Genomic DNA, 26,747 nt, shown 5'->3' with positions numbered 1-26,747 from the left:
AATTTTAGGTAAGAGAAAATGTGTTGACTATATTTAAAGGAAACAGTGGCTTCTTCAAGTCCATTAACTCTAGTTGTCCTACCTGCAGCCAATAAATATTAGCTACCCATAAAATCTGTTTATGCACAATCAGTGCTATTCCATTAGTTGTATAGAATCTGGATGTAAACTGAAACATTACAAAGAGGATCACTTTTCACACAAAATTTTCAAAAGCTGAATTTTAAAGATGAAAACAGTATCTCTCATTGGAAGTAGGCATTTTAAAAACAACTCGGGCAAGTAGTTGCATCTTTTATCATGTATTTCATATATCTAGTCTAGAAAGAACCTGCATTTTTTACTCTTTGATTCGTCCACTTAATTAAGTGACAACACTGGATGTGGTTTGCTCTTCTCTCCATTATTTGTAGACCCACCCAGGGATCATTTTAAAATCTGGTGAAAGTCACAGCTGGCTCCAGAAATAGTAATCAAACCTGGAGCTCCAGTGGGCCTGCAGATGTTTCCTTCACTACATGCTTGGTACTACATACTTGGCAGTGAATCAGCGCAGTCTTTATCCTCCAGTGTATCCTCCAAAAAAAGTTTGTGAACTGCTACTTCTAATGTACTGCTTCTGTATGCTTGTAACTTCCTACCTCTATGATATTAACATGATATGGAAAGAGTGAGAGCAAACACAGAATCAGCCTCGGGGCATTAATCTGGTAGCATTTAAAATAGTCTAATAATAAGCTCATTAAGTGCTGCCAAAAGTTTTCAAGTTCGCAGCTTTGCCACCTCTCCAGATGTCTGCTTGAGCTCTGGTAGTCTTTTCCCCAGTTTTCTAAATATGTTGGCTTGACTCAACGTTACATATCACTGATTCCCTTATGAAATATGGTTCATATTTCATCAAGAATCTATAACCTGATATCTGCTGTCTTTAGACAGTCGAAGTGGAAAAAGGCCAAACACCTCAAAATTTTCTTTGTTCCACTGCTAGTTATGGTATACTCCTCATACTGCTTATATTTGTTACATTCTTTACATTGTTATAGATTATCAGTATATCATTTACATTCTTGTATTTCCCTGAAGGAATGCAGCCACTACATTCAACCTAATTTTGCATTTCAATGATAGACAATAACATGGATTGATGTCATGAGAAAAGGATGCAGTACTGAAGATTAGATCCATCATATTATTTGCTTTTCTGGGCCTGCGTTTTAAAGTCCTCTGAAATTAGCAAATATTTTTTCTATCATGTCAGTGAGGTTTAGTAAGATTTACGGATCTTATTATGGAGTGAGTCACAGAAAACAGCATAAAACAGAAGCAGACAGCAAAGTTGAAACTAAGCTAAATAACATGGGTTAGCAGTGAAAGAGACCAGCGCTTTGCTCTCCACTTCCCCACCTGAGGAAGTTACAGAGAGCAATGAGGTTGTCTCAGCCTCCTCTTCCCCAGACTCAGCAACCCAAGTGTCCTCAGCCTCTCCTCACAGGACATGCCTTCCAGCCCTATTACCAGTTTTATTGCCCTCCTCTGGATGCTTTCAAATATCTTAACATCCCAATGGCACACTTTCACTAAATTCAGATCCTTACAAGGTTAGAGGAAAAATTCAGGCCCAGAAACCAAATGCTGTATACTATATGCAATTTTATTTTATTTTAAACTTCAAGACCATTTAAAATATTTAACATATAAGTTATTATGATTCAATTGCAATTTGGTGACTAGCTATAAAATTGGAATTTACTTCTAGTCATAAGTTGAACATCAAATGTCAACTATAACATAATATAGGTTATTATAAAACAGACTACTTATTTTATCAGATTTAACAACTACCAAAACCAAACAATATTGCAAATTTTCCACTATTGCTCAAAATTCCTATGTAATCTTACCTACAGAAAACCTAGTGAAGATGTAGAGTACCTTTTCTATGTACTTTCATTTATGTTCATCTACAGATGTGCCACCACTGATTCCAACTGTAAATGACTGACCAGCAGCTCAGCAGCTCTGTACCACAACTCAATTCAGAATCATTCCAGCGTTCCTATGAATGGAGAGGAAAGAAAAAAAAAAAAAAAAAAAAAAAAAAGGTTTGAATAAGTTAAAAGAACCAGAAAATTCAACAATGTGTCACAAATAGAGAGGTCATTATGCCTGGATAACCCAGGATATTAACAGTTGCAGAAAGTGAAACACTATCCACAACTTAGCAGTCAATGAGCCCTGCTCAGAACCAGTGATCTTCTGTACAACAAGGGTGGCATTTTACAGTTCAGTGCAAAATGGAACAGACCCTTGATATCTTCATTTGTCCTTTTTCTGTGCATATTTCACAGTGCAACGATTTAGGGTCCATAACGTGTCACTTGTTATACTTATAACTATGGAGTTTACTTGAAATATGTATGCACCAAAAAAAGTTCAGTGAACTGCAAAGATTGCAACAAATCTATAGCTTTGAGCCAAAGTAAAGTTTTACTCCAAGTCTGAAACAATGCTGGTTAAACATACCGAAAGTCCCATTTGGACAGCCTTTGCTTCTAATGTGTGCATTCACTACAGAAGATCACTTAAAGCTTTGCTAGAAATCAATGGCTCAAAATATTTTTTTTCATTACGCTCCACTTTAAAATTGCAATGGATACATTTCAGTAGTATTGTGAAAGTACTTTATTTCCAACATTTTACTATACTGGGTATCATAAAATAAAGGACATTGTCAGCATTTCACCTTTGCAAATTTCAGCCTTATTTAAAAAGCTGTAATAGAAAATGCCACTGAAAGCTTCTTAGATCATATTGCACTGTCTTAGAACATTGATAGGTTTCCCATATATATTTCTATGAATATTTTCTGCTTGTCCATCTTTCTGCACAACCATATAATACTTCTGAATAACTGATTAAGATATCTTTGTAAAAATATCAGTCTGCAAAGATGGCTTATCATTTCTAAGAACCTGCTATATGAGCATAGTTTACTTACTGGAAATGTTTCAGACAACATTATGCTACAGAATGGCAAAATAAACAATAATTGTCGTTTATCCTGTGTACTGTAGAACATAATTAAAACATTATTCATTTCAATTAAGTATGAAAATAAATGATTCAGCAGCATATCCAAAAACTGGACTGAAAAATTTCAGAAGTTCTGTATCTGAAATGTCACAGGCTTTGCATTTTCATCTGCTGTCTGAAGCCAGAAATTGAAACACCATGAGAAAATTGCTGCCTTGACTACAGCAGAAATACAAGAAAGCATACAAAAATTCCAGTCTAACAAAATTCCCATATAAATGTATTTTTAGGTAGATTCAAAGCAGTTTTCAGACCTCCCCATTCTTACTTCAGCCATGGTTTCTGGTTATGTGCTTCATATATAGATTGCTTTTTCACAACTTTTTTTTTTTTTTTTTTAAATGCAAATATTAGGTGAACCTCAAGACAGAATTTAGATGCAAAGGAAGATATGTACTTGACTTGAACAAACAAAAAAAGAAATGCTTTAAACCACAAAGATTAGTACTTCCACTGTACGAAGACCAGTGGTCCACACTCAGATATGATAAAGGTAACATAGCTGTATAATGAGTTGAGGCATTACACTGTTTATCCTGCATCCTGGAATCATAACAACAGCTGCATTAGAAGCTACATTCTTACTCAAATTTATAATATGATAAATGGACAATTAAAATATGTTCAATTCCTTTTTGCCACATAGTAGAATTAAACACTTCAGGACACACTGATTTCTTTGCAGTAAACTAGAGAAGAGATTTAGCTTAAGTCAAAAGTCTAACATCCAGATTTTAAAGGATTAATCAAAAACATTTTTTAAGTGTACTGTCAATCTCTCCCATATACCATAAATAAAATAAAATAAAAGGTAATACATTTAGATAAGACACAGATTTCAGCAATAGCTGTTCCCAGTTATGTGGGATGAAAAAGGAAGTTTCCATTTAGGTATATTAGAAAGAAAACTGATCTATGAATAGCAGAATTAACTAAGTCTATAAATTCAACTACACTCTGAAAAATACATTTATACTCAACTTATTTAAAATATAAACAGCCAGAATGAGCTATTTAATTTGTCCTGTAATTCTTGACAGAAATCAAAGCTCCAAATAATAGTGTAATATTATCCCAGGCTAAAACAGCTAATTGGGTAAATACTCATTCTGCTGACTGAATGATGTGCTACTTACAGTATCACCATCTCCTTTCAGATAAATCTGCACAGTACAAGTAGTTCAAATTTAGCAATAAAGTTGGCAACACGCTAATGTACTTGAGCGTAGAAAGGCTCTGCTGTTGCCAGACCTTTGACTTGAACTTGATAGAGCTGATTTGGCATTCAGCGACTGGTTACATTCATCAAGAGGTGAAGCTTCACAACAAAGATAATGTGGTGGAAGCAATTAGTATTCAGAATATCAATAATAGGTCTTTGGCATGTGACTGTAGACTAAGAAAGGGTTTATTAGTATCTGATATGTAATATGCTTTAAAAAGCACATTACAAAACTATTTTAATATTATACTGAAAATCATATATTTTTCATCACAGAAATACTTAAAATATATATTCTAATTTATTTAATCCAAGCTGTTCTGATATTCACATATACATTTTCTAATACATTTCAAAAACTTTAAAAAGTTAAATATACTTGTTTCCATTAAAGTGCATGGAAAAGTGACAAAAAGCAGTTTTCTCTTTTTCTTTAGGAATAAATTTGGAAAGCTTAGCATTTGCTTTTCATGGCATCAGATTATTCCATGTTGTCAGTGAGGATGAGTTAAAATAGGACAACAGTAGTAACAGTTTTCCTACAGTCTCCATTGCCTCCAACAGAATCCCTGACAAAGAATAAAATCATTGCTCTGGGCTAGCCAACAACTGTATCGAAGACCCTGTCTCTATCCTTCCATCCAAAATTTGAATATCAACTCTCATTTGAATATGCTCCCTCTGCTGTCAGTTAAGAGAACAGAAAAACAGGGATAATTCTTGACTACCAAGGCAGTCCAGTCATTAAACATATACCATATATCACAAGGAGCTGGTTTACTCCTAGTTGCCTTGCTGCAGCAGAAAGGCCACGGTAAAACAGAAGGTAAAAACAAATCCACTATTTAAAAAATAAATTTTAAAAAAATGAAAATTCATTAAGAAAACGCTTTTGTTAGGCTTTGGTGACCAAAACAAAGCAAAAGAGTAAGTCACAGAAGCATTCATGTTGGAAGGGATCTTGTAAGCGTATCTACTCCAACATCCTGTTCAGAGCTGGGTCAACACTAATTCAAACCTAGTTCTTTATGGTTTTATCCATTAAGGTCTTGGAAACCTCCAAGGATGGAGATTCCACAACGTGTTTTGGCATTTTGTTTCAATACTTAATCATGCTTAAAGGAATTTTATTTCCCCCCTCTTCTACCATTATACCTCCTCTCATTCAATTTATGACCATTGTCTTTCATTCTGGCATTTCAGTCTGGGGCTGAATCACATGGACAAAAAAATAGTAATGAAATCTAATAAAAAAGTCATTAATTTGACCAAGAGATTGTTTGAATAAAAGTTTAGAATCAAATCAAATTTGCACTGACTTATGCACTCTCTAACCATACTTACCAACCTCAGTAATTTCTCAGAATATCTGAATAGTTGGAAAGGTTTATTTTAAATGAATGGAGTTTAAAATAAGATAGGAGTGGTAACACTTTCAAATATACACAGGTAGGTTACTTCTGCTTTTTGAGGAGAATTATTTTATATTCACTTATTGTTCTACTCTTTACAGGAATTTACAGGATATTTATAAGAACATTGACTGTCACGGTAATGATTATATTAACTTCTAGTATTATTTCAACCATGCCTTTTTCAAAGTACAGTTAGTTAAAAGTTCTTAGTTATGTCTTTACATTTCCTATAACTACTTTCTGTCATCAGCTTATGCTTTCACAACCACAAGGCTAAGACACTATAATTCCCTCCAAGCACAGTAAAGCTTTCTTTACCACTTTATCAGAGAACTGGAAGAAAAAAAACCACCACCACAAAAGCCAGCTTCCCCTGCACTCTAACTTCATGAATGTTTCACTGGTTCAGAGTTCTGTGCAATATTGTTATGTAAATGGAAAAAATAAAAGCATTTTAAGATTTTTTTTTTCATGGTGACTTGGTACTGTGGCTACACTAACAAAATAATAAAATAAAAAAAAAGATTTTCTCCTAGCAATTAAACAAAGGAATATATAATAATATATCATTCATGTTTTAGCCCAAGAAGTTATTGTTTCTGCAGGGTACTGATTCTCACTTTATAAAATTCAATCCCATTTGAAATTCAAATGAATCTATAGCCTTTTCAACTCTGAATTACTGAAGCCACTGCTCTTTTCATAAGGCAAATATTTGAAACATAGGGAGAACGCAAACAGTGAAAGAAGAATAAGTTCCCTGTGTTGTCCTTCATGGGCACTTTCATACCTTCTTCATACCTTCTACAGCGCACATCTAACAGAAACATCAGGAGAACTGCCCTTCTCCTCATTTCTTCCTCCACACTTGTTGGGAGCAGAAACGTTACAGCTCCCATGATCTTGTGATGCAAGGAAGATCAGTCCTTTTCAGAAGTGGTAATTCTTCATTAAAAGTATACACTTTTGCACAAAGAAGCAATTATAACAGATGTTTCACTGTGTCATCTTATGGAATTAATCAGTATTTCTGAAAACACAGGAATATGGACACTGAGATGGACTTGGTTTCTTGAGAACACCAAACCAAAAATAACTAAGACAGACCTTCCAAAACTGATGAAATTTAAGCTTTTATAACATCATCCTAAAAATATGAAACTTGTACCTTACACAAAATTGTCTGCAAAGCTCAGTTCAGATACCCATATGTTTTATGTCCATGGCTGATTTTTCACACTGTTACAGAAGGTAGTATCACAGCCTATGGGCACAATATCTAGTGATCAGTCATAGATTAGCCAGAGGCCATAACATCAGTGGTACTGATAGCTTTGGATGGTGTTTTCCATAGGAAGTGCCATCCTCATTTTCTCAGTAGCAAACACACAAAATACTTTGGATCAACCTAAACATATCAAAATTAATGTTATTTTACTTACAATTTTGCCCTATTAATGAAGTCAAAGTATATCAATTAATACAAAATGCACTTTGGACTTACCATGCAAAGCTATCTTTCTGTTTTATGCAGAAGAGTTGTATTGGCTTATTTCCACAACGAAATTCCTGCGAATCATAGCAGTATGATCCAATAAGTCAGTTAAAGGCTTTAACCTTTCAATACTTCATTTAGTGGTTGATCACAGACCAACTCCCAGGAATACAGACAATACTGTTGTGACAGTGCTTAAAGAGTCAGAAGCATGCTTCTCTTAGCCAACTTCAAATGTTTAAAAAATGCACAACCAGAACAGTACCTACAACAAACAACAGCGGCAACAACTTCCTTTTTGAGACTTCAACTTTTTCAGTTTTACAGTTTCTTCAAGGCTAGCAGCCCATGACAGTCAGCTGGAGAGTTAGGAACCAACTGAGCTAGATCACGTAGAGCTGCAAACAAAGTTGCCACTTTGCAAAGCAGTAAAAAATTACATTGACTGTTTTATTGTGCCACACAAAACTTCTATCACATACATTTCAGACAGGGTACTTTCATTGCACTAACCATTAAACAGTTTCCCTTAAACGCATATAAGAAAACATCAGACTGACCTTCAATTAAAGTATAAAACCTAGAAATGGAAACAAGAGACTAATGTATCTAACAAAAGCCTACATTAAAAAAAAAAAGTAAATAAGAATAAAAAAGGTTTTGTTAATTAGTTACCTAAGTGAAAGTTTGAAATATTAAAAATATTAGGGGAAAAAATTTCAATAAAGAATGCCTGTGTAGTCTAATCAATAATGTAAGTAGTATGAGTTTCTTCCTCTTATAATTTTTTTTGGTATTGACAAACATTCATTTTGATAACTACAGTTCAACAAAGCATTTTAATAATGGGCTAAAGGTCTACTTAGCATGTTCATAATTGTTCAGTTCATAAATGGGTCTCCATCTGTTATGCTCTCTTTTATTCAAAATGCCTTGGCTGGTGCTTATACATAACATGTAGCAGCACAATGGAAAATTGGACCTGAAATATCCATAGAATACTGAAAATTTCCATTTGAATGAAAGAAAACAGCAAACTTTACAGATACATTTAAATTGTTCCACTTTCTGCAAAAGAACCCCAAAGTGTACAGAATAACTTCTAAAACCCAGTAAAAATAGTACAAAAATAGTAAAAATATTTTGAACTCTACAAGGGCAAAACTTATTTACCAAAATCCCACCACCCTGCCCCCCCAAAAAAAACAATAGCTGATGAAGTGCTGAGATTGATATCACTTGATTAGTCATCTATCCCAGCTTGCTGGTTTACAGCTGATCTTTCTCAACACCAATAAAAGAACAACAGGTTGTAATTGCCATGGTTAGCTGCAATCCCAAGCTTATGCGCAAGGATTATACATCCTGAATTCCACTCTGCTGGAAAGGTTTTACTTGGCAATAAAAGATTAAGAGTAACAGCCAGGGGCTCAGCTCTAATACCTAAACCTGAAGACATTTTAAAAGTATATACATCCAGAACATGCATCAGAGCCTTTTGTCTCTTAGTGTAATCCTCTTAGCATTTTCCTTAACTCACTGAACTCCAAGATTTTGAAAATAAAAATATATCTGGCACCTTTACTCTGAATTTAGCTTTAAAAACTGCCTTTTGAAGATATCATACTATAATTTATAATAGTGTTCATTCCAGATACACAACTGTTGGATTATTTCATCCTGCTTTCTAATACGAAAGCCAATATATATAATCAGCACAGTTTATTTTTTTTAAAAGCTTGTATTAACTATCCCTGTCATTCTTACAATATATTGGCTCTAGCAATCTTCATATGTTCTTGATAATGTGGCTTTGAGATGTTGGATGACTGTGAGCTGATAAAATATAAATAACAACGCATGGTGAATAAAAATCGTTTAACTTTACTATTATAAAAAAATGTTAAGTATATTACTATTCTGTTGCCCAAATGCAGTTGTGTAAAACTTCAAGTCAGAGAAGTGCTAATCACTTCTCAGCTTCTTCTGTATGCATCCTTCTTTCATCCTGGCAAGCAAGGGAACTAACTATTCCAGTGGTGTCTGCTGAGTTTTACACACTAACAGAGTCAGACCAGGAATTTATCCAAAGCTGTTAGAGTTTGCATTGCAGTGATCATAGTGGCAAACTGTCTGCGTAAAGACTCTTTAATCAAAAATATTTAAATTCCTGTAAAGATAAGTCAGACGCAAAATGAAGGTCAGAACTGGTTGTCCATGACTGAGGAACAGGAACAGCCGGGAGAGTGAGGTTCATCTCAGTTCGCCTGAGATATCTATATCTGAGATAGTTGGGGTCTACAGTCAATGAAGCATAAGCACCAGTAAAGTGCAATTCAACAAACCTACGTAGAAATGTACTTTAAGATGAAATGAGTAGCTCTTCACAAATGTGTATTCACCTCAATTAACCATAAAGGGAATCTAGATAACTCAATGTATGTAACTATTTTATACCGTATGGGTTATCAGTCCTAATTCAGTACTTCATTCTTTGGGATAAACTGCCTCGATTTTACATGAGTAATCAAACTCATCTGCACCTAAATACCTAAATATTCAGTTATTAATGCACTTGAAATAAGTTAATTGCTTCTGTATTGAGGCACTTTATGTAAAAAAAAAATAAAAAGGTATTAGAATAACATTCTAAAATATTATGTTCTATAAAATACAAAGACATACTCCTAGCAGAGAAGCATATATGTATTTTGCTACAGATGCTTGACTTGCATTCATTTCAAAATCTTTTATGAAATGAAATACCATAAAAATGTTTAATTGTTGGACAATACAAATTTACAGTACATTCCCAAAATTAATGAAACAGTAACAGCATCTTACTGGTTCACAGACTAGTACAAAGAAAATGCAAGTCACAAAAACCAGGAAATGAGAAAGATACAAAGCAAAATAACTCTTAAGTAACATCATTTTCATTGCACTGCAATAAAAATGAATATACTGACTTTCTATTGTATAAAACAGCTATTCACGTCAATCCTAGTCAAGCTGTGAAGTGCATATTAATCTGTACACTTGGCATTTTCTGGGAGTCCTGTACAAGCTTCCCCAGCTAAGAGTAAACAATGACAAACAGATTCTTTTTAAGAACTTTGGAAAGGATATATTTTCTTTAACGAGTGTTTTCTTATAAGAATTCCATTGGGGTCTCATCTTGCTATTTAGAAGACAGAGTAAGTGTACAAATAGTACACATTTATAGGTCTTTTATTAAGGTAGCTTATTCAGCACAAAGCCAAAGTAAACTCAAATCATAAAATCAAAATGTTCCAGTTAAAGCAGAAAAAAGAAGAAAAACAAAGATAATCTAATTCTGTTTTTGCTCTGACTCCAAGTGTAGCATAAAACAGTCCTCAGACTGTTCCAAACAATCACAGTGATAATGACTGCAGGGATTATAAGAGCAGAGAAATGTTCCAGACATTTTCTCTCTCAGACACAATTCTAACATCCTCTAAATTGCAAGCCTTAGAGAAGAAGAGAGAATGATGGTGAGCCAGTTTTCTAACAACATATCTCCAGGGGAATGCAAGGTTTACCTGCAGGCTTGGAATTTTGCTGTGAACTCCAATGAGGGGAGGCTTTCCCCTAGTATTTGTAACAGATATCAAATAGTGTATGTTCCATTTTCCGAAGTTTCTACTTTCTCCCTATGAAAAGATAGCATTATCCTATATGAATACAAAAACAGAAATCAAGTTTATCTTGACAGATACATTTCTGAGGTTTTCTTCACAGAATCAACTTGGATTCAGTACTCGTACATGAGCCAGCCCACAGGAAAAGCTGTGCATTCACAGTGAAGCTTTACTTGGTCATCTCAGCAAAATTAAGCATGGAAGAGATGAAGGACAGCAGGGGGAAAGAGATGTATAAGCAAAAGTTGTAACTAGTTACAGATGCACACAAACATTGCATTAAATAATTGTATAGAAACCATTGCAAAGAATTTGATTGTGGAAACCTCAACTATTCTCCAGAAAGTAAGCCAGTGAGCAAGAGCAATTAAAAGCCTGTAAGAAATTACACTATTATTGTTGTGGATCACTGACTTTCCAGGCCAGTATTTCAGAATTAACACTCACATGCAATAATGAAAATATAGAATCTAAATCTGCAAGCACATACACTTATGCCTGCTTTGAGCACATAAGCAACCTCCTTACGTTGAAGGAAGGCACTCATACGTTTCATGTACACTACTCAGAACTGAACTTGAATATGCAAGCACTTACGGGATCAAGGTTATCCACGGGACAAAAGTGCACATAAAGCACTAAGAAACACAAGCAGCTTCGATTTTTCATGTCAGCTATTATTAAGGTATGTTTTAACAGATACCAAAACAAGCGCCCTTCATTTTTATTTTCATTTTCCAGAATTGATATAGCCTATTATATTTTTGTGGACAAGAATGGAGATAATATGATTTATTTTAGGGCACATCCTGTTATATAAGAACAAAGAAATATATTAAAGGATTTGTATACCTGTTCAAACTATGAAGAACTAATGATAATGTTATATTGTTATCAAGCAGCACACTTCTAGGTTGATTTGCAAGGCTAGCTTTTTAGTCTTTCGATTTCCTTTAAGTCTTTCCTCCCTACACTTTCTCTCTAAGCCTGATTATTTTATTATTTCAGAGAACTTTGACAAAGCAGGAGTTAACACACTTGTCACATCCAATCAGCAGATAAACATTAGGATCCAGAAAAGTTTTATAAATAAACTGTGATACCACTGCTTTCAGCTGCAGACATTCTGTCAAAGGTCAACCTCAGAACACAATATAAAGGAGATCTGCAAACAGAAATAACATGGAGGCTGACCTTTGAGTTAAATCAAACAGCTGTGAAAAAACAGTAATGAGATTATATATACAGAGTGTAACAATGAAAGTCCTGCAGAATGAATTAAGAGAGGAAATGCTAACACCTATATTTCACTTTTATATGTCGGACAGAAAGTTAACAATCTCACAGCCACTTGCTGGTATTAGTTCAGGTACTTCCACCTCAGACACTAATTCTCTCCGCAGCCAGCTTTTTCTCTTTATTAACCTATAGGTCATAGACACCAATCACACTGAATTATACTTTTAGTGCTAGCTTTTCTAGTGACATAAACAAGAACTGTTTGGGAAAAGTTTGGAAAAAAAGATATTAGAAATACACGATCATCTTTACTGCCCTGCAATTCTAGCCATTATAAAAAGTGTTTAGACAAAATATGAAGAAATTAGGCATGCTTAAATATTATTTAACTAAACTACAATGCTGAAATATCCACTGAAGATGAGTTACTAGTAGATGATCTATTATACAGCTATATATCTGAGAGCATTCAATCTGTTAGAAAATGAAATTGGGAACAAAATATTCTCTTTTAAACACAGGATATTGTAAGAGACTTGTCTTGAAAATTCATATGATTATTTTTGGATACAAATCACATTTTTCAGATAAACTAGAGAAAATATGATTTTGTATGTCTTTTCCTCCAACATTTTCCATTTAACAGCATTTTGTGCATAATGAGTTTCTAATACACAGACTTATTTTCATGTTGTCAGTTTGGGTCTTTGAGGCAGATAATCAGAAATCAAGGTTAGCAGTTTGCTTATTTTTTATTTTTATTTTAAAACTGCAGGGGTACTGAGCAGGCAGCTCAACTTCAAAAACAAACAAGCTACTTTTAATTAACTCTTTAATAATACTCTTTAATTAACATCACCCAATATTAGTTGTCTGTTTGACTTTTTAATAAGAATTCTGTAATTGACTGGAATACAACTTTGTGACATTGTAAAAGAGACACATCAGTCACACTGTGAAATAAAATGGTATTGGCACAATACTACTGCTCTTCTAAGGAAATCCATTGGTTGTCAGGAAAAAAGAGTAGAACTGCTTTTGAAATCTGACTGCAACAGCTATTCATTATTAATAATTATGCAGTAGCCCACCTTCCCTTTTTCATTAAATTACAAATGAGTATGTCCTATTAGTTTAAAACCGGTTATAAGAATGACAAAAACAATCATTCTCTGATGTAAGAAATATGGTCAAATTGGGCATATATAAAGTAATAAAGGTATGAGTAAAACAAATGGAATAATGTGTTTCAGTTAAAATCTTTTCTGAATAATGACTGGAAGATTAGCCACTTTAAAATTATTTTACTTATTTTCTTATTTTTAATCAATTCTGAATATACCTAGAATATAGATTCAGCAGCAGGCGTTTTCTGAATCAATTAGCTTGATCACTGGTGCAATCAAACATCCAGATCACAGCTAGATTTTTCAAGTTAACTCATGGCTTAAGGATTTAGGCAGGTGTCTAGTAGCTTTTTCAAAAGTGCATAGTCACTTAAAATATTTTAACAGATGTAAACATTTCAAGGTGATTCTGAAAAAAACAGCAAGCATCTGATCTCACCTTTTAGTTCCCCAAACCCTTTAATTCTTAGTGTGCCATTTTCATTAAAAAAAAAAATCTACAAAATGAATAACTTGGTTCTGTTTCTTCTGCATCCTAAACATGTTTCCATTCTATATTTTAAGAATTTAACATAGCTTTGAGTATCTTCATTAAAAAGTCTTAAAATGTTAATGCAAAAAAAAAAAAAAAACCACAATGAATTTAACTCAGTCTTCACTTCTTGTTTGAGAGACAAATCCAGAAGTTTCCTGTCATTATATGCATAATTTCCTGATACTTCAACATGATCACAACAGATAGCATGGCAATGAATAAACAGCACAGCCATTTCTCATGAGGAAATGGGTAATTCTGTGCTGGAAATGATAAATCTAAAAAAAATAAAGCACCCACCAACCACGGTGAGGGTGTAACAGCTTAGATGCATCCTGAGGAGGGAAAAAGAAAAAGCTTTTGTAGGCCAATCTTTATAAAGCTTTACCAATTTAGCTTTCTTTCTACTGCTATTGGTGCTTAAGAGGTTAAGACTTTATTTGTGAAAACAGAGAGAGATAGCAGGGAATCATGTTGTCTGCAGCTTCATAAGTCTTGCTTAAGATCCTTTTCAATTACCATCCATTTCTCCTTTAAAAAGGGACAAAAAAATAGAGGAGTGGAAACAGGTCAGGGCAGTCTGTGACAATGACAGTGTGATGGGCTTGGACCCCCTGTGGTGTTTCCATCTGCTATCATTAAGGTGACTACTCAGACATGAAAAAATCCCTCTTGCTGTGCTGACAGGCAGACATCAAGAACTATGACAAGGCATTAAGACAGAAAGTAGAGACATAGATGTCATATTCCACAAACAATACTGCCTCAAACAAGACCTCTAAAATTTTATTGGAATTTAAAATAAAAATCAAAGGGCTTTTACCTGGAAGTTATCAAACTTCCTCTCATGTTAGTTTGACAACGAAGATATTGCTGACAGTCACAGTCACAAACGCTTGGCTGCTACCTGTGAACTCCACCATAAGAAACCCAATTTTTTTCCTCATTCTTCAATAAAAGTGAGTTTTTAATTTTTTGACCTTTCTCATCAAAAAGCTGAGAAGGAAGACTGAGGCCTGATGGTTTGGAGCATGTTAAACATTGGAGTCTTTGGTGGATCACATAAGCAATAACGAGAAAAGAATAAACTAACAAGGCAAGCATCTACGATAAACTGTTTTCCTTCGTAACAAACGAAGTCCAAACAAATGATAATTAAATTCATATTGAATGTTAAAGGAAGTGTGAAATGACTGCAATGTTTATCTCGGTGTAACGTAACAAAATGAGCACAGGCTTTTAACCAGCAGGGGGGGCAACAGGATTATGATTGAGCTCTGACCCCTTGGCACAGGGAGCGCAGGCAGATGTGGCAGCGGCACCGGGCGAGCGCTCAGCCCCCGCGGACCGCAGCAGCCCTCTGCAAAGCCCGTGCTCGTCGGGCCCATGCAGGAAGAACTGGTTTGCTGCTGGTCTTTCCGTGTTCGGGCAACTTTTAGCAGGAGAGCTCCTCTCCCTTCTTGCCAAGCCATACATGATCAATACTTTGACAATAATATCGCAAGCCTCATTTAACAATTTCTGCCTGCATCTCAACTTGCCCTCAGCAGAGCAGCCTGATGAGATGCCTGTGAACGTGAGGCGTGCCATACTGCATCGTTTCTTTCAGAAGCTGACTGGTAACGTCATTGCAGAAGGTATTTCATTTCCAGGATTTCACCCTTCCATCAGGCAGCCTCCAGACATATGCTGCATCCAGTTCTTGGGCATGTAGTAGTGACGCTCAGTTTGCTGTTTCATCACAGTGAAGACTGTTCTCAATCTTAGCTCCTCTTCCTTTTGCCACCTCCTTTGGACTAAAAAGCAATTTCTCTGTGAACACTACTAACGCTTGAAGCATGGTTAGAGATCTTGGTATTCTTCAGTTAGCTCTGGTGCAAGCTCTCATCTCTCCTTCTGCACAGTCTCATGTATTTGTTCTCAAACCCTTCGTGTCTTCACCCATGAGTGTAACTGAATGACCTCCTCGTTAAATTGCCTTCCAATCTCACCTATCAGAATCTCATTAGAATCACATGCTAGCCAAGGGGAAGGAGTGCTAGGCAGAGCAATAGGTAAAAGTTCTCTGCAATGATAAATTGTTTATATTAAGCTTCTGATTTGAGACCAAGATTTTATTTTTTAAATATTCCAGTTCTAGAATGGCTATGGTTAATAAGGATTAACCTAAATACTCAATTCACTCTCAGTGGAGAGTGAGCACTAGGCACCAAATGTTTCCCAGACTGTTACACCAATTCCCATAGTATTCCGATACCTGTGAATTAACGAATATTAATCAGTTAAAATCAATCTTTGAAGTATCTAACAATTACTCACAGAAAGAGTAAGACAATACCCTAATAGTTGAAATTATATTTATTGCTCACTGAATTTTACATGCTTATTCAGTCTGTAGCAATATGAAAAAATGCATTTTATTAAGATCTGAAATCTGATTTTTCATAAATTTTGAATTTTGGTAAGCTTGTAAATTTCCTTACATCAGCTATATAAAAAAAGGTAAAAAAAAACTATGGATAGTTCATTTTCTTCTGTCGAGCTGCAGAAGAAATGCAGATATTACAGCTGTACTGGTTACCAACATTTAAATTATTTCAGCCCCTGGTTTAAGGGGAGTTTTTCCTTTATTTAGATTAAATGAGATTTAAAATCTTAAAGTCATTTAGTCTAAACTAGTTGTTTAGGATATTTTTTATAGTCTATGGGATGGGATAAGTACTTACATAGGGCAATTCACATTGGTTTTAGTATTAAACAAGACTTTTCACATAGTTACTTAGCTCTCCTTTGACAATATAAACAATTTTGACAACTAGCTTATATTAGGTACTTAAATGCTATTAGCAGATATTGTAACCCCGACATCTGTCTCTTTAACCCAGACTCCTATCTCTTAATTAAAGAGAATTCTAGCATGAATTTCAGTGAAAAAAATGCAATTTCTATTCAAAAATATTGGAATAATGAAATATGCATACAAACATTAAATAGAGGCTACGATCAAGGTTGCCAATGCACCTCATTATCAAAAATCTTTTGCCTTTGACACATCCATGCCTAATCCTTCCTATTTACACCAGCTGAAGTTATCTGACACCATTTAGCCCCCCCCATCTAGACACTATGATGCCCCCCCCCCCCCAACAGGCTTTTACACATCCCATGACACATGTTGACATGGAGATAGCCACACTTACAGAAGCCAACCAATTTAAGAGACTACAGAAGAGACAAAAATATCTCCTCATGTCAAGATTTTGAAAGAATAATTCATAAAGATAAGGATAAAGGGAAAATCAGGTAGTTTTATTTGGGTTAAACTGAAGTCAGGAAACAAGCAAGAAATTCAGAAGCTATAGGAATACTCCATGCTAAAAAATGGAAACTCATACATCTAAGAAAAATTCGCCAGAAGAGCTTGACGTCTTCCACATCCTAATAATCATCATTGCAATTAGAAGTGCTTTTGCTAACATTTGAAATGGCAAACATCTATTGATGGCCGTGGGTCTAAAGACTGGGACTATGAATATCCTGAACATCATATCTAAGCAATAACAGAGACCAAAGTTCTTACCAACCTCTCTGGAATTTTGGAAGAATATCAGACAGCACTGGTGCTGAGGCCTGCAACGCCTGTGCATCTTGACTGAGCTGGGAATGAAATCACTCACCTCTAGCAGGTGGTTTACCAATATTGGCATTGAGACCTGTGCTTGAAGAGGACAGGAATGACAGGCAGGCTGCTTAAACTTATAAAGGCACATCCAATTAATTATATTACTGAACATTATGCCTGAAGAGATGCAAAGAACAGTGAGAAATAAGATTTTCCAATATGGGAGGAGAACAACAGTTGTCCAATTGCATGGGAGAAGGTATGAGATTGATAAATACCTTCCCTCCTTGCTAAACAAAACCTATTTTTTCCATTGTGAAACTAGGATTGAAGATGCTAAGCATTAAAAAAGGACAGAGTTTGCACAAACAGTGAGGGAAAATCAAGGATATGTCAATAAAAGCAAACACTCCAGTAAGGAAATTTACAGGGATAGAGCATGGTACACACAGAATAGCAAAGAACCTGACATGAACCTCGAGAAACCATCAAGAAAAGATCAAAGTGTAAATAAGATCATAGGGGTCCTTTTTTTATTTTTACAGCTTGTTTTATGTGCCTTTTATGTGTGGAAGAAATAAATAAATAATATTTTGTTTGAACTTTAATCAACTCACAGATTCCATGAACAAAAGGTCTTATAGGTAGCAATCCCTGTTTTAACAAGAGAAAAAAGGGGTTCCATCCCCAGAGACCCCTACAGTAAAACCTGGGATCATTCACCTACAATGAATGTGGGTTTCATTGACATTGAGTGGTGCATTGACTCTCTTTATAAAAAAACATTTAATCTAGCAGACAAAAGTAGAACAAATCAGGCATAATTTGAAATACAAAACAGCTTTTTTTTTTTTAAAGTGTGTAGTAATATGACAGATTCTTTACTGCACAAAAACTGTAAAGTGACTGTCACCTTTCTAAGACTGTACTTTAAGTAGGTGTTGAGAATTATGCAGGAATCATTGGGCAAAATCCTCAGTACAGCCACCTTTCCTGGTTTTCTGGTCTCTGAAATGAGCATTTGACAATGATGAATGGTATCTTAAAGCATCTCAATGTGTTCATCTGAAAGGTATCTTTATTCATATACATACCTTAACAATTTCACTCATAGGCAGGCTGTGTGGAGGTAGTCACACTCTCTATCCAAAAAGATAGACTATTAAATCTTAAATTACTCTAAGCTATTTGTCACTGCCCTTCAACTGAGATGTGATAATCATCTGAGAGCTCTTGGTGGGTTTCTTTCAGTGCAAAACAGGTTTGCCTAAGTGAGCAGACCTTAACATCATTGTCCCTAGCCCTAGTGAACCCAGCTGCTGTTGGCAATCAATAGCGGTAGCCATCTAGTGTATCATGTTGTGTGTCACGCAACATTACTTTGAACAGATCTACTTAAAACAAGCCTGACAGTAATGGCTTGCAAGAATAGATTTCCACTGCTTCCAGTATTGATAGAGCAGATCTGATATTAACAGTGGCAAAGTTCTTAAGAATTCCTCTAGTTAATATCTTAGTAAGATATCACAGGGAAAAGTAGAATTGAAAAGTGGTAGCAGAAATGGAACAATGGTGAAACATTGATAGAAAAAAAAACACACATTGGGATTAGACAAGTTGAATTTATGACAGACATGTATTTTCACAAAATAATGCCCTCAAGCAATTCTTAGATTAGCCTATTCACAAATAAGACAATTTGTGGATGGAATTATTTCACCTCAGACAGGTTCTTATGTAAACTTTGAACACAATAGCACAGTTAAGAAGCTCTCAATGGTTAACCCTAATAACTTAGAGAAAAAAAAACAAAACTACAGAAGTAATGAAACAGAAGAACCTTTGTATAGTATAATAATTATGAGAAATGCTAATTTACTATTCAACAAAAATACTGTATTTCTCTGTCCATGGATCTCTGGGGTAAAACAATTGTTCTGCCATAAACAAAAACGAAAGGATGAGATGAATGAAAGAAAAAGCCCCATTGGGGAAGGAATGAAGAGAACAAAACTTAACAGTTTTCAAGAAGCAGCATCTACATGTTTTTCAACATTACTGTGTATTTGTTGAGTTCAGAAAGACACTGCTTTAAAATATCTTACAGTATTATTTATTAGACTTCTTTGCTCCTGACAGATCTCATTGAGTATATTTTATTCATGATATTTGAAGCAGGAAGTCTCCATATGTCATGTAATTTTCAGGTTATCTGGCATTTTGTCAGACGGATTAAGAAATCAGTATTTTGACCTGGCAAGAATAAATAGTTCTATAGACACCCAAAAGATATCTGATGCTGGAAAAGTGAATAAAACAAAGAAAGAATAACTGATTAAAATAGCATTGAAAACTAGTTTATGTTGGAACTTTGGTATAGCCTCAAATGCACTTTAAAAAAATTTTTGGACTTTCTTTTATAGTTTGCCAGAAGTTATTGTCGCAGGAAAAAAACTCCCTCAGAAAAAAAGTGTGTGTGTGTGTGTATATATATATATATGTATATATATATATGTATATATATATATATGTATATATCACTAGCTCGAAGAGATTTTCAATAAAGAACTCCAGGAATAGAGCCAACTTCTACAGCTGCTTTCGAAGGGGATGAATTTTTAACATATAAGAATGAGCATTAGCTAGCCCTTAGTGATGATGGTGTTTCAATGACTCTAGAGCAATTTGATTCAAATTTTAATTCCTTAATGGATCCATTAAATCAATATTTATTTTTATTTTAAGTAATTGTACTTAAGCATAGAACAGATTAGTAGTAGATTCTCAGGAGCCAGACTATTTTACTGATACAATAATGAACTGCATATTGAGGAAAGATATGTGCTTGTGGAAAATACAGAGAACTGAACAGAAACTGGAATCTGACCAACTTGGAGACTTTTTTTGACAACCAATTTGTAGCTTCAGAAAATCTACATGAAGAGAGTTCAACTACAGAATGGCAAGTACTCTCAGAACTCCCCAGTAACTTCACTTTCCCATTAAGCTGAAAGAAAATACTATAGTTATAGTGAAAGCATAAATCGTTTGTCACCTTTGTAAAAAATCATTTGTTCACCTTTTGCTAGAAGGGGCAAAAAAGAAAATGCAATTGTTTTCAAAATATATCACTGAATTTTGTCTGGATGAACATATGACCGTCTGGTTAGATAAAGAAGAGAATAAAGAAATTTTACATATGTTATTTTCACCTAAAAATATGCTGGTGATGTAAGGAATGAGCTAAGACCGCATGCCAGGTGATAAGTCAGCTGCTTTCTCACTCAAAATCATGTTGATAGAAGCTAAGCCCATTATGTTTGTTAACTACCTACACACTAGAAATGCCATCATAAGCTTGTACCAAGGCTTGAATGCTACTATCACCTCTGAGAATTATTCCTGTGCATCAGTGTCATGACTATCTCAGTTGTCTGAGTACAGTGAGTCACTTACCTGGCAAATGTCCAATTGTACAAGGGATATTGTTATGACTGATGCATGAAAGGCCGTATGTATTCCTATGTATTGATCCCTGGTGGTAATGTCAGTGGTCAGCAATCAAAGCTGTAAAAGCCCAACTTTTCTGAATGAAAACTTAAAATATTTAATTCTAAAAAACTTAATAGTTGAAATAAAATTGGTCATTTCCTTGCTCTTTATCGTAGCTCTGGACTGATTCTCAGAATAATTTTCCAGTCATTTTTCATTGATAAAGTACTTCCCATGAGTCTTTGTTATTTCTATAGACCTGAAAAAAGCAAGTTAAATATGCAAAGTAACACCACAATCAACTCTCAAGAACCATTACATGCATCTACATTAGCATTTTAACTTAGAGCTAGAGAATCACCTCTGAGGGAGACCTCCCAGATTTCCCCACTTGCACACTTTCTTTCACACCACAGTCTTGGAATAAATGAATTTGATTCCATTCATATGAAGCTAAGCAAAAAGTTGCATTGCAGTAACACATCTAACAGGCTCCAACCATGAACAGGCATTCAGTCCACAGACTACACTTGAGCTAATCAAGTAAATCCTGTGAAATTGCATCTATAATGCATGTAGGACCATCAGCATTGACTCCTTTGCTCTAAAGATCCTCCATGCCATAGTGCTCGCTAGACATGGCCATGTCTAAGCTCTCAACATTTCTGACACTTTTTGCCTATGAAGAATACAGAGGGATATGACAACTATCGCTATTGAATGCAAAAGGTGGCATTAAAATCTGACCATTTAGTTCACCTGTGAAGTACTATGCTATATGAAAAATTCCAAATACAAAGGGGCTTCTTGTTTATGAACCAGGTAGTCTGTTGCAGTTCATAGTCTTGAACAAAATTTTCCTAAATTATCTCACGTAAAGCCTAACATTCCTTCAATCCATCAGATATTTTGCAAGTTTTAACCTCTTTGCTTCATATCTTATGCTCAAAGCAACTATTTCTTTCTTATGAAAAAAACTTCAAAATGGTGTTTTCAGCACAAGAGCTGAAGTAATGCAAGGCCAACACAAAATTCAGAGCTTTCTCTATGAGGTTTATTTATCGGCATATAAATGCTGACACCCTCAGTATTTTTACGTATCCTATAGATAAAGGCCATCCACGAGACAAATTCCAGGTAGTCTGTAGTATGTCATGTTGATTACCATTGTGTACATAACTTCCTTAACTGCAATGCTCATTCTCTTCACACACTCCCCCCCACTTTTTTTTTTTTTTTTATGAAAAGGCACCAAAATGGGAAATACAACATTTCAGATGTCTGGACCCAGTGAGGGCAGCAAGGGCAATTTTATTTTACAGCACATTACAAAAGATAATCATAATCATACTAGTTCCTCACATGTATTTCATTCTCCAGTCTAGCACATCTCATAGAGCTCAAAAGGACTCTGTGTGAAAAGCAACAGGAGTGTTCACCCTTAAGTCTATTCCTACCCAGGACCTTCTGCAGATGAAAAAAGATAAGCCAAGGGAATACCTCCAGAAGAAGCATTGCCCATGCCACCTCCTAAAAGGGAAAGATCTTTCCCTCACAGCAAATTTGGTTTTGATAAAAAGGATCTTTCTGCCTGTTTTTGCAACCTATGTTGGAAAGTTGATTTTTTTTTTTTCTTTTTTTGCAACCTATGTTGGTGGACAGCACCATAAAATGATTGTAAGAATAGTCCAAAATGAACTTAAGGAGTAAATTCCTTCAATACACTGAAGTAACGAGGACAGAAATTCTTGATGCCTGGCACAGTGAAAAGAACTTCCCTTTCATCCCATCCTTTAACCCGTATAGGATTAAAGGACAATGAAGATACGAATAACAGGCTTGGATCACAGCAAACAGGTCTTAACAGAAGTAACAATTTGCACTTTATGACTTACAGCTGAAAAAAATAGAGATCAGTGAGCTGATGAGCTGAATGTTAATTGGAAGACATCTCTCACTGATTTTTGAGTATCAAGAGAATACATTTTTACAGTTCCTTACAATAGGATAAAAATAGCAACAGATGTAAAATCAAAGAAATCAGTAAAATCAATGATGAACATAATCACAGAGATGACATTAAAAGTGTCTTTTTTCCTAAGGAAACCTTTCCAAAAGACTTAGTGCTTGATCATTGGCTTCTCTGAAGTTAAAGAACAGACTCTTGATATTGCCCTCTGAAATGTTACAACTACGCATCAAGATGCTGTACAATGAAACAAGGAATCTCTGAAGAACAGTGGGAAGTTCACACCAGCTGCCAAACCTGAGGCAAATGGTTGATGCTTATGGACAGAGGGCCCACACTAGTTCCTTCCAGCACCACTAAATCTGTTAAAAGTTCTGTCAAATTTCACAGAAGACATTAGGTATTGTTCAATACCTCTTAGTTTATTTCCTCCCTTACACCCAAAACAATTTGCTATCCAGATGCAGAGAAATAGATAGACACAATTCAAAGATGAAGGGAAATATAAAAAACAGCCTGATGTTTCCTGTCTTTTGTAGAACAACTGTGAAGATGAGCTCTGAAAAAAATAGATGCAAAGGCCCTTCAGACAGCTTAAAACAAATTGAGTCAAATATGACTATGTCACTGCTACAATGATCCAAATACAGAGAGCTCTATATCCTAATGATTCTTCTAAGTTATGTGAAATAAATATTTGTTCATTCCCACTGATTTAAGTTACCTTTGCACATCTCTGTTTTCCTATTACAGCATCAGGGAACAATTAAAATTAGATAAAAATGTTTTTAATCAAAAATCTACATTCTTTTAGCTATATGATCAAAGTTGAATTTTTTAACTTTAATCTATGAAAATAGAACCAGAAGCCATTACCAAGAAATCAAAATGTACAATCAATACACAATTTTATCAATGGAATAATGCCACCTCTTGAAAAACAGAAAAGGCAAAGATAAAACAGTATGAAACTTGCTATACAAACAGAAAAAAAAGGTTTGGTAGCATATTATTAGGTGACATTTGGGTGTTCACAACTCACCTACAACAGCAGGATAGAGTGAACTGTTCCGTATTTATTATTGCTGTATGTATGCAGCTATAACCATGCATCAATGTCATATGAAGGACAGTGCACTGTATGCAAATCAGAGTTCAACAGCCTTAGTCTACACACCAGGACCTATATTCCCTGTAGACATATGACATAACAGCTTGGCATTCCACAGGAGTAAGGAGCAGCACTTAAGAATAATCTAACCTGTGGGTGCAAACACAGAAGGATTAAAGTAGATTATGCTGCATAGCGCTTATGTCAAGAATGTGTGTTGTGCTCTTCAGAAGTTTGTTTTTTTTTTTTTTTAATAAAAACGACTGAGGAATACGCTTCTTTACCTACAGTATGATTTGGTCATATGTGATTTAATTAAGAGCCAGTCTGCACATACACAATGCTTGATTCAATGGCGATTTAAGATAGTCAGATGTGTCAACACTGTGGAAATGGTTAGACAAGTATTTACTACATACTCAAGGGGAATGCACAATGAAACAAACTTTTTACCTCGCATCCAATTTACAGTGTAATAAGAAGGAACCATAAACCTGAGACTAATGAGGTCAAAAGCAGCAATAAATTAGTGATCAAAATTCTACCAAAAAGGATATCCATCTCACTTTGCAACAAAGTTTCCAATGTAACCACACTTTGCCCGATTTTTTTATTTTTTTTTTTAAATTAAATGATTGACCCTGTGAGCTGTTGATCACATGAATAATCCTTCCATGGAACCTGTAAGGAAGTGAGTGTTCTTAATTTGTATGGAGGAAGCAAAAAAATCCTTCTCAGAAAGCACTGAAAAAACACTTGTTAAACTGGTTATTACAACATACGAGACTATAGGAAAAGTGAAATACGGTAGAAGTATAGTTTTGATTGAACATGATCACATACATGACATTTCAGGTAAATATTATTATGAGCAGGAATAGAGCTTGAATAAAGTCAACAGCAGAGTTCTACTGTGATCTACGAATAAGTTAGTAAGCATAGTACTGATGCATGTGTGGAAAATCTGATTCAATCTGAATTTCTTATGCTCAAATATATTTTCGCATTACGCATATAGCAGGATATCCAAACATAAGTACCTCAAGATAGTACAAACCTATAAATTAAATATCAGAAAAGTTGCTTGAAGTGATCAATAAAAAGCAACATCAAGCCTTCTGAAGACTTACATGGTTCAGAGATAAAAAGTGGAAGAAAAGGTTTCTGCTTGCTAAAGCTACCTGTTGACAGTTACTATCCGTTAGCATAATTTTTAGGTATTTGGAATATCCAAAATATCAAGAGCTGCCTCAAAAATCTCACAATTTCCAATAGAGGCATAAAAAAATTCAAGCCTAGACTTCCCATTTAGTTTCCAGCAGAACATCCAGCCCTGCTTACAATAAGCATTCAGAAACAGTGCAATTACTGAGGAAACACGTGCCCTGATTCTTCTCTTGGTAGATCACAGGGCATTGGGAACAGTGGCAGAGAATCAAATGTTTTCATAGCATAGCCTTGCACAATGCAAGTTCAAGGCTTATTGTCTTGATTATTAACTCATGTTAAGGTTACATATGTGTTCATGTGTTAGCCACATGTTTACATTGATGTGCAAGTATTTTAGCTCCAGAAAGCTTTTAATTCTGAATGTTCATGAAGACAAAGTGCGATCACGGATTGATTTTAGTTGAGAAACATCCACATAAGGAAGTATAAGTGCAGTTCCCAATCTGTACTGCTATGTAGTTAGCACTTCACAAGCACACAGTGAACTACGGCAAGCTAAATAACGAGATATTTAGCTGGCAACATCTGCAAGGTCTAGTCCTCTAAGCTAATTGTTTCTATGTTAGCTTTAACAGGAAGCATAACTTACTCTCATTTATGTTTCTTGCATCCAGCATATGAAAAAAAAATACTTAATTTTAGTTTTGAGGAACACCAAATTATATTTCACTCCCAATTATAACCAGGATAGGACATCATGGTCAGCAATCAAGAGGTTTTCCTCATTTTACAGATTTTTTAACATTGAATGCAAGCCTTCACTAAACTACAGTGGAGCTATACTTGTTTTCCAAAGTTATCTACAAGAACTTTTTTCTTCTTGCAAAGAAATATGTTTCTGTTTTCCCCCTCCAAGCAAAGTTGGAAAGTACAACAGTTTATTATAGAGCAGAATATGGTATTATGAAAAGGAAAAATCCTGGGTTTAGAACTAAGCATTCCTGGAAGTGTTAAGACATTGCCAATTGATTTACTGAGTGTTCACAATGAATTCTGTAAGTTCCTATTAGTTGTGTAACATGAACAGAAGAGTGACAACAGTTTTGTTGAGAGTATTTTAAGCCAAGACCAGTTCAGGCTGTCTGTGCATGGTGTTCTGAAGATACAGCCTTTTTTTTTTTTTTTTCCTCCTCTGAACAACATGCTAAGAGCATCAAGTGAGCCAGGGTCAATACAGAAGCTGGAAAGAGTGAAGAAAGTTTTTGGGAAATGTTAGTAACGTTACTGAATGTCTTTGACATCTTCTTAGGCACAGTGAAAAGCTGAAGCTTCTTCCTGCCCTTCCATCATTCTTGCCTGATATGCTAAACCCTCATGCCTTCTGTGGCATTTTGCAGGAACTTGCCCTAGCTACTCACTACTATAGTTAGCTATAGGAAACAATGAATATCTGAAACATGGATATTTCAGCCACTTTCTTTCTGTGGAAGAGCAAAGAAACCATAAGGTGTGATGTTACATAGTATTCAAAAAAAAAAAAAAGATTTATTATGGCAGTAAAACTGTTCAGATACTAGAAGAACTAAGTACAGGCT

At 35.0% G+C, this 26,747-nt stretch overlaps 1 long non-coding RNA gene across 1 annotated transcript in view; it reads right to left on the bottom strand.

The window, feature by feature from the left end:
- Window positions 1-1,911: 1,911 nt before the first annotated feature.
- Window positions 1,912-26,747, bottom strand: part of LOC118249743 (uncharacterized) — a 93,081-nt gene continuing 68,245 nt past the window's right edge. Inside the window, exon 4 of the long non-coding RNA XR_004779197.2 lies at window positions 1,912-2,056. This is a non-coding gene — a long non-coding RNA (uncharacterized LOC118249743). The remainder of the gene's footprint in view (window positions 2,057-26,747) is intronic.

The sequence above is a fragment of the Cygnus atratus genome, chromosome 5, assembly GCF_013377495.2.
Source record: "Cygnus atratus isolate AKBS03 ecotype Queensland, Australia chromosome 5, CAtr_DNAZoo_HiC_assembly, whole genome shotgun sequence".
Taxonomy (NCBI): Eukaryota; Metazoa; Chordata; class Aves; order Anseriformes; family Anatidae; genus Cygnus; species Cygnus atratus.
Note: the sequence above shows the minus strand (reverse complement) of the source record. Positions and strands in the feature narration are given on the sequence as shown.